A 9,923-nucleotide genomic window follows, 5' to 3' on the forward strand; every position below is an offset into this window, starting at 1 on the left:
TTGAATAGTAGATTCAAATACAATGAATATCATATTCAAATTTTTGGATAGTAAATTCAAAAATATATGCCTCTAATATATTTTTCTTTTGTTTTTCCTTTCGTAGAATCAGAACCCTGAAAAGGAGGAAGAGACTGATGAGGATTTTGATAGCGAGTAAAGAGCTGGAGGAGTTGGAGAGTAGTTTTTATTTAGTAATTTTATTATTAGTTGAACAATTTAAATTTCTTTATTTTGTTTTAGAAATTTTAGATTTCTTTAAACAAAGAAAACTACAGTCTAGAAATTTAGTTTATAATTAGTAATTTTGATTATTAATGTCTAGAAACTTATTTCTATCTTTCCATAACATTTATTTCTTTTATTAATAAAGTAGTTATTATTTAAAGAAATTATCTATTTACTTGTTATGCAAATGCTTTGGGATAAACAAAGTTTACATACTTATAATGAATGACACTTTTTTTTTTATAATTCTGAATTATTTAAAACAGCTAATCCTAGATCTATTGAACTGATTCCGATAGTGAAACATATCTGAAGCAATGAGATTGGGCCATATTGGTCTAGACAGAATAAATAGGCTTGTAAAGGATAGTCCTTTAAGAGAACCATCTATTGGATCTCTCCCTATTTGCGAATCCTGTCTAGAAGGCAAAATGACCAAGAGACCTTTCTCTGCTAAAGGTTCAAGAGCCACAGAACCACTTCAGCTAGTACATAGGGATGTTTGCAATCCACTTAATGTACAAGCAAGAGGAGGTTATGAATATTTCGTCACTTTCATTGACGATTATTCAAGATATGGTTACCTACACTTAATGTAAAGAAAATCTTAAACTTTTAGAAAGTTCAAAGAATTTCAAGCAGAAGCTGAAAACAATTAGGTAAATCACTAAAAGCTCTTCGATTTGATCGAGGAGGAGAGTACTTGGATTTTGAATTCGAGGACCATCTATGTGAGCATGGCATTCAATCCCAACTCATTACACCTGAAACGCCACAGTAAAATGGTGTTTCAGTAAGACGGAATAGAACGTTATTAGATATGATTAGATGAATGATGAGTTTCTCATCAATACCACTGTCATTCAGGGGCTATGCGATTCAATGTGCTCTATACATATTGAATGACGTTCCATATAAGTCTATCCAAAAGACACCCATAGATCTATGGAATGTTTGTAAACCTAGTTTACACCATTTTCAAATTTGGGGATGTCCTGCACACGTGCTTAAAAGGAAAGACCGGGAAGTTGGAATCACACTCTAAAGTGTGCATGTTTGTGGGATATTCCAAAGAGACTAGAGGTGGAATTTTCTATAGTCCAAAAGAAAATAAAACATTTGTATTGACAAATGCAACTTTTCTTGAATATGACTATTGTTGACGCGGTTCTTCGCCAACGGATAGTTATACGAATAAACAGGATGGATTAGTGCTAAATAGTGAACCGTAATATGAAAATAACGTAACTCTAAACTGGCGAAATTAGTATCGTGGGAATGTTATCACTCCTTTCCTTTAAGGTGGTTCGAAGGTTAAAATCCCTCTAGTCCACCAGTCAATATTATTGATCTCTCTTGACTATTCCTTACAGGGTGTTTCTTTACAAAAATATGCCAACCCCTTGCAACGCCCAGGGTCTTGGTATTTATAGGGAGAGGATACATGGGCATTGGTAAAGGGGGTCATCCCGTGACCTTCTTACCCATCATGTCATCTTTGTGACACTGATGATTAATTCCTAAAACCTAACAGTGAGGTGTAGTCTAATCAATAGGTAAGGGGGGATAATGGGCCGCATGGCCCAAACCAGTTGTGGGGTGTCTGAACACGCACGTTTATACTACGTGTCCGAGAATTCAGGAATGGAATAGACACGTGATGTCTGATATGTGCACGTTTACATTGCGTGGTAGCCTTTACAAGGATTCGAGTGTTAGATCTATGCTGCACCTCGAGCTTGATATAGCGCTAGCTCGTGATATCCGTATTGCCGACCCACTGCCTTCGAGTAGACGACTAACTCTCTAATCAGCTCATGCTGGAGAGGTGGAAACTCATGACAGCAGCTCCAGGTGGACGATGTACATGTGGCAGACTGAATTATGTCCTTTTCCAGCTCGCTAATAACTCGTGGATATTTAGGGCGTACATTTGCCCCCCAAGCCCCTACTCGTGATACATGACATCATCTGTTACCACAACGGGGGCTTTTAGGTTTCTTTTTCAACTCTTCATGTCCCGTCCACTGTGCAGGTATCGGAAACGTGGAGCACCACAGTTGGCGACGGTCCGGCTTCTGAGAATTGCATTAAATGGCCTAGCCTATCTTCGGCCATCATTTTGCCTCTTGAGTTATGACCCTCGTATCTCGCATTAATGCGATCGAACGGTCCTCGTTCCTTTGCCTCTTGCGTATATATAAGGTTGGCCACCTTTCCCATGAGCCACCCTTTATTTGAAAAAAATTTCCTCATCTTCTCTCCTCTTTAGCCTCAGAAGTCTTTCTTCTTCCGGTTATCGTCCCAGAGATCCCTACGCTCTTGCCACAAGAGTTCCTCCATGACTCCAGTTCTAAAGGCTCCACCAGGACTCCGACTCCTATGCTTCTTGCGACTTTCACACGGCAAAAACACTGTAAGTCCTCTGCTTGTTGCACGTTTTGATATTTCCATTTCTCTTGTTAGGTAAACTTCTTTCTTAGTCGCACACTGTAGGTTGTTTTTGGCTGGTGTTTTGTGCGTAGGTTTTTATCCTAGGGGTATCGATCATATGAGAACATGTTTAGGAATGTGATGTATAGGACAAGATAATTTCTGGGTAACTTTTCTGGGTAGCTTTTCTGGGTAGCCTTACGGAATGCTTGTTTGGAGAGGGGAAGGCGATAGGTTTCTGGGGTGCAAAACCGGGTAGCTTAGGGGTCACGCTTCCTAGGTGGTTTTGCTTTTTGAGACTTTCCCTCCAAGGCAAGCATTATCCTAACCCTCCTGACACACAGATCCCGAGCAATCGGGGATCCATTGGGAACATAGGCACGTGATCACAGCATCGCGTGGCCTCACGCACCGCGGGCTGAGATTACCTCAACCCGTGTACGAAAATCATTTCTCGCGCTAGATTCCCTTTTCTATTTTTAGGTCGCCTATCTAAACTTTCTTCATCTTTGTTCGCTAGGCGACCAGATGGGGCCCAGGAAGAACATGCCCAAAAAGAGCGCCGCCGGCTCGTCATCCCAGCAGGCCAGCAAGGGGAAAGAGATAGTCACTGAATCTCCAATCCCCCACTTTGGTCCCACCCGGAGAAAGAGGTCGAGGTGGGACCTGCGCCTTCTTCGAGGAAGAGAGGATAGTCTCGAAGGTTACGACTCAAGGGAAGGTCGACGAGATCTTGCTGTCCCATAACATCAAAATTGGGATAGGCGCTCTTGTTGCCCGACCTCCCCTCAAGGGCAAGAGGAGCTGCACGCCTCTCGACGAGGAGTTCGCGGCCTAGAGCGACGAACACCTCAAGGTCGGGGCCTTCCTTCCTTTGGACCAGTACTTCGTGGACTTTCTAAACTACGTGAGGCTGGCTCCTTTCCAACCGCCCCCTAAATCTTACCGTCTGTTGGCGGGGCTGAGGTACCTCTTCCTGAAGCATGAGTGGGAGGTCCCTAAACCAGCGGACATCCTTTATTTTCTTTGCCTCAAAGCCAGCCCGGATCAACAGGGGCGAGGTGATGAGTTCTACTACCTGACCCATTTTCCCAACTCTGCTGCAGTCATCAAGCTGTCCAACCACCCCAACGACTTCAAGGACCAGTTCTTTATGTCGACGGGGTTTCGCAACTGCGATCACCACTACTTCAACCGTCCTCGTAAGTTCTTTCTATCCTCAGCTTGAAAAATCATCACAATGATTTGTTTTTTTCCATGTGTATTGACTTAAATACCATCGCACAGCCATTTTTGCGAGGATGGCCAAATCGGTGACCCTCAGGGGTCAATATGAGACCTTGGCGGGGATCCCACCAAGTGAAAAAGACTACCGCCAGCTCGTGTCTAATGAGACGATGCTGGCGTGCAAGTTAATTTCTCTGGGCCAGACCCTGGCCTTGAGGAGGTCGCGGGCTATCCCAGTAGCTCGTGAGTTGGTGCCCATCCCCGAAGGGGGTGCTACGGTGAATGACGAGCAGGACGAGGAAGACGAGGTGCCGCTCATGCGCCGGAAGCGGGCCCTCGAGGTTGCCCAGGGCCTTGACGCGAATCGGATCTAATCCGGGGCAGCAGCCGACCCCTCTGGCCAAGGGAACCCATACCTATTTAGGGACTTAGACAGGGCTGCCATAGACCTTCGGCTCGCTAGGTTTAACCCAAGCTAGCTCATACATCGTCACCAAGATGACCCAGACCTTAACACAACCCTACTCCAGTGTGTAGATCAACTGGTGCTACCCTATGACATGAGCCGCCCTAGGGGCACTGTAGCAGTAGACAACACCCTGACTTTTAGGTCAGCCTTTTTCGAGGAGTATGGGACCAACCTTAGTTCATGGCCCTCCCTTCTGGAGGGTGTAGTCGCTCTGGGGCTTAGGCAGTATGTAGAGGAGTCTAGTCCTGAGGCTGATCTGGACCCCGAGCCCCCTCTCATTAGCGAAGTTATAAACCTAGAGTCCCCCATAGAAGCTCTGCGGCCGGAGGTCATGGCAATAGATTCCTCCTCTAGCTCAGAGGGTAGGACCTTTTCAATACATCCTTAGATTTTTCTTATAATCGAATAACCTTACATGTGTCCTAACGCTTCCTTCTTTTTGTTTCAGGTGAAGAGATGGCACAGCCCGGAGACAACGTCTTGCGGTCCATCTTCCAGGGGGGGAATCCTCCCTCCGGATCGTCCGGGCCACTGTTCAAGAAGCCCCAGTTTACCAAGAAGACTCCTTCCGGGCCCGTCTCCAAGTCTCCCTCTAAGGGGAGGAGCCAGGCCCCTGCAACAATGGAGAACATGCCTCCACCTCCTCCACGACCTCTGGTCCCTGCTCGGGATCAGGAGGCACCAAATGGAACCCCGCCAGCTCCCACTCCCAACGTGCGTATACCGGTTAGCACTCAAGCTTTGGAGAAACTCCCCGAGGCCTTCCGAGGGACGGTCTACGAGACCGCGAGCTATACGGTGGAGCATTACTACAACGCCACCCCGAGGGACTTGCGGGAGATCGAGACGAGGAGCCCCGAGAATGTCATGGAGTCTTCATTGGGGATGAACCTCATGGTAAGGTTACCTAGTTAACTTAGTCAATTTTCTTTGCTTTCTCTTTAGCACATGCCTTACTATCTTTTCCTTTTCAGGCGGCTTTGACTCTACACCGTAGCATAGCTCGGTCCAGGGCCAGGTTTGACAAGATCAAGGGAGAGTTCTAGACTGCTCAGGCCACTCTCGTGTCTGCACTACAGCAAGAGCGAGATGCCAAGGCTGCCCTGACGGCTGTCAAGGAAAGCGAAAAGGTCGCACAGGTCGCATTGGCCGCTGCGAAGGCCGATCTGGAAGCCGCACAGGGCGCCTTGGCTGCGGCAAAAACCGATCTCGAGGCTGCATAGGCTGCCTTGGCCGCTGCGAAGGCCGAGCTTGAGGAGGCCAAGGCCGCCCTTGTTGCAGAGAGGGCATCTTCCAGCTCCTCCATGGAAGCCATGCTCTATCATTGCTGGGCCTTCAACCAGGATGGCGATTTCTCCTTCCTGGTGCCAGAGGTGTGGGAGCCCTTCCTCGAGAAGTTCAAGGCTCATCTTCAACAGGAGGCACCCTCTGAGACCAGGGAGACTTCCGCTGCAGGCGAGCAGGAGACCGAAGGGGTGACCTCAACGGAACGGCCTGGGGGGGCCTAGAATTTTTATTTTTATTTATTTGTAATCTTTTACCACGAGGTTTTTCTCCTTGAGACAATTGGTTTTCCCGAGTTTCATTTTAATATACTTTTACCATTATTGTTATTTATTTTTAGCGCATTTGGTAAAAACTTAGTTTGCGTTAATTTTTTATTGATATCTCGTGCTTTCTAAGAAAAACATCGATTAACCAATTTAAATCAACTTCTAAGTTTTAGGACCTGGTTGTATCCAGGACGTTGATTTTAAAAACTTAGTTCGCGTTAATTCTTTATTGATATTTCTTGCTTTTTAAGAAAAACATCGATTAATCAATTTGAATCAACTTCTAAGTTTAGGACCTGGTTGTATCCAGGACGTTGATTTTAAAATCTTAGTTCGCGTTAATTCTTTATTGATATCTCATGCTTTTTAAGAAAAACATCGATTAACCAATTTGAATCAACTTCTAAGTTTTAGGACATGGTTATTTCCAGGACGTTGATTTTAAAAGCTTAGTTCGCGTTAATTCTTTATTGATATCTCGTGCTTTTTAAGAAAAACATCGATTAACCAATTTGAATCAACTTCTAAGTTTTAGGAGCTGGTTATTTCCAGGACGTTGATTTTAAAAGATTAGTTCGCGTTAATTCTTTATTGATATCTCGTGCTTTTTAAGAAAAACATCGATTAACCAATTTGAATCAACTTCTAAGTTTTAGGACCTGGTTATTTCCAGGATGTATGCTCCCCAAGTAACCAGGAAAGGACCTTTCGTGGTTACTTGAAACGTGCTCTTTTAACATTACGTCCACAAAAATATACAATAATACGAAGAAACTATCTCATTATTTAATAAAGCAAGGCGGATTTTCTAACTAAGCCTTACAAAAGTATTACTGATAATATTTCTTCAGGTGTATAGCGTTCCAATTTCGTGGGACTGCTTCTCCATTAAGCTGAGCTAGCTTAAAGGTTCCTTCTTTCACAACCTCTATTATTTGATAGGGTCCTTCCTAGTTTGGCCCCAACACTCCGTCCTTGGGATCCTTACCGGCTAAGAAGACTCTTCTGAGCATCAGGTCGCCTATGCTAAAGATGCGTTTCTTGACCTTTGAGTTGAAATAACGAGTGATCTTCTGTTGATAATGCGCGAGCTGCAGCTACGAAGCTTCTCGTTTTTCGTCAATTAGGTCGAGGGACGCGCAGAGCAATTTGTCGTTCTGGACTTGGTCAAATGTTCAGACTCTGTGCGAGGCTATCTTTGCTTCGATGGGAAGGACAGCCTCACTCCCGAAAATCAGGGAGAAAGGAGTGTGACCCATCGAAGCTTGGTGCGAGGTTCGGTACGCCCACAGCACCTGGGGGAGCTGTTCAGGCCAAACTCCCTTGGCTTCATCCAACCTCTTCTTAAGGCTCGCTTTCAATGTCTTATTCATAGCCTCGACCTGCCCATTAGCCTGGGGGTAGGCTACGGAGGATAATCTTTTAACTATGTCGTGCCTCTCGCAAAATTCGGTGAAGAGGTCGCTATCGAACTGTGTTCCATTATCCAACATGATCTTCTTTGGCAGCCCGAATCGGCAAACAATATTCTTGACCACGAAGTCGAGGACCCACTTTGAAGTAATCGTCGCCAGGGCTCCTACCTCTGCCCATTTTGTGAAGTAGTCTATAGCCACCACAACATAGCAAACTCCTCCCTTTCTCGTGGGAAGGGCACCAACTAAATCAATCCCCCAGACCATGAACGGCCACGGGGATGAGATCATCTTTAGCTCGACTGGAGGGGCTTGGGCGACCGTGGCGAACCGCTGGCACCTGTCGCAACTTTTGACATAAGAGATCGAGTCCTTTGATAGAGTGGGCCAATAATACCCTTGCCTCAACACCTTTAAGGCCAGGGATTGCCCCCCAGTGTGATCTCCGCAAAATCCCTCATGCACCTCCTGCAAAATGATCTTCGCCTCGCCTGGCAGAACACACCGCAGAAGAGGTGAAGAGAGGCCACGCCGGTACAATATCCCGTCTATCATTATATACCTCAGAGCCTGGTAAAGTACCCTCCTTGCGTCGTTTCGCTCCTCGGGTAGCTTCCCTGTTGTGAGGTACTCGATTACGGGAGTCATCCAGGTCGGTCTGGTGTTGATCATCTCGACCTCCGCCCCGACTTCCTCTATGCTTGGTCTTTCCAAGAACTCTACCGGTACCAGGCCCAAAGTTTCTGCCTCCCCGGAGGTGGCGAGCTTTGCCAGGGCATCAACATTGGCATTCTGCCCCCGAGGTATCTGTTCAATTAAGTCGTGCTCAAATGCGGATAGCTCCTTCTTTACCTTGGCCAAGTAAGCAGCCATCTTGGTTCCCTGTGCTTGGTATTCTCCTAATACTTGGTTTACCACGAGCTGGGAATCGCTGTAGCACTGGATGGAGCTGGCCTTCAGCTCCTGGGCCACCCTTAGCCCAGCCAATAAAGCTTCGTATTTGGCTTCGTTGTTGGATGCTTTGAATCTGAATCGCAACGCGGAGTGGAATTGATGTCCATCCAGGGATATCAATATGATTCCAGCCCCGGACCGTTCTCGTTAGACGAGCCATCTACGAAGACTTTCCACGAGGCCCAAACCGGTTCTTCCACTGGTTCTTCTCGGAATCCTATGCACTCTGCCACAAAATCAGCCAGGGCTTGGCTTTTCACAGCAGTTCGCGGCACGTACAGTATCTCAAATTGGCTAAGCTTGATAGCCCATTTCAATAGACGTCCCGATGCCTCAGGTTTATGCAAAACCTGCCTTAAAGGCTAATCGGTTATGACGTGTATTGAATGGGACTGGAAATACGGCCTGAGCTTTTAGGAGGCCGTAATAAGGCAGAAAGCCATCTTTTCCATCAACAGGTATCGGGATTCAGCTCTGAGAAGCCTCTTGCTGATGTAATAGACTGGCTTCTGAAACCGGTCTTCTTCCCGGACCAGTACAGCGCTAGCCGCATCTTCCATGACAGCCAGGTAAAGGAAAAGAGGCTCTCCTACTGTTTGTTTGGACAACACGGGCAGCTCGGCTAAATGTGCTTTCAGGTCGAGGAAGGCACGTTCGCACTCTTCGGTCCACTCGAATTTTTTATTTCCCCGGAGTAGGTTATAGAATGGCAAACACTTGTCGGTAGATTTGGAAATGAACCAATTAAGGGCTGCCACCCTTCCTGTCAGACTTTGAACGTCTTTTCGCGACCGGGGTGATGATCTCGAGTAGCGACCTGATCTTATCGGGGTTCGCGTCTATTCCTCTGGTGTTGACAATGAAATCCAGAAATTTTCCTGACACAACCCTGAAAGTACACTTTTGGGGATTTAGCCTCATGTCGTATTCTCTTAAAATCTTAAAGCATTCCTTCAGATCAGAGACATGGTTATCGGCAGTTTTTGACTCGACCAACATGTCGTCAACATACACTTCCATATTTTTCCCGATCTGATTAGTAAACATCCTATTTACCAACCTCTGGTATGTAGCTCCTGCGTTTTTCAGCCCGAAAGGCATGACCTTGTAGCAATAAATGTTAGTTGGGGTCATGAAGCTAGTGTGCTCCTGGTCCGCCGGATTCATGGCGATCTGGTTATAGCCTGAGTATGCATCCATAAAAGACATGAGCTCGTGCCCCGCCATGGCATCTACCAATTGGTCAATCCTTGGCAAACGGAAGCAATCTTTGGGGCAGGCTTTATTTAGATCGGAAAAGTCGATGCAGGTCCGCCACTTCCCGTTGGGCTTCAGGACCAAAACAGGATTAGCGACCCAGATCGGGTACTTTGCCTCGCGGATAAAGCCGCACTTTAAGAGCCGAGCTACTTCCTCCTCTAGGGCCTCAGCTCGGGTGATGCCCAGGCGCCTTTGTTTCTGGGACTTCATAGGCACGTTCTTGTCCAAGTTGAGGGTGTGCATGATGACGCTCGGGTTGATCCCTACCATGTCCCCATGAGACCAGGCGAACACATCTAGATTTTCTTGTAGAAATCTAAGCAGGTTTGCCTTCCTTTCGCTACACAGGTTTTTCCCGAGCTTTACCACCTTCGAGGGGTCTTG

Source organism: Humulus lupulus, chromosome X, assembly GCF_963169125.1.
Source record: "Humulus lupulus chromosome X, drHumLupu1.1, whole genome shotgun sequence".
NCBI lineage: Eukaryota > Viridiplantae > Streptophyta > Magnoliopsida > Rosales > Cannabaceae > Humulus > Humulus lupulus.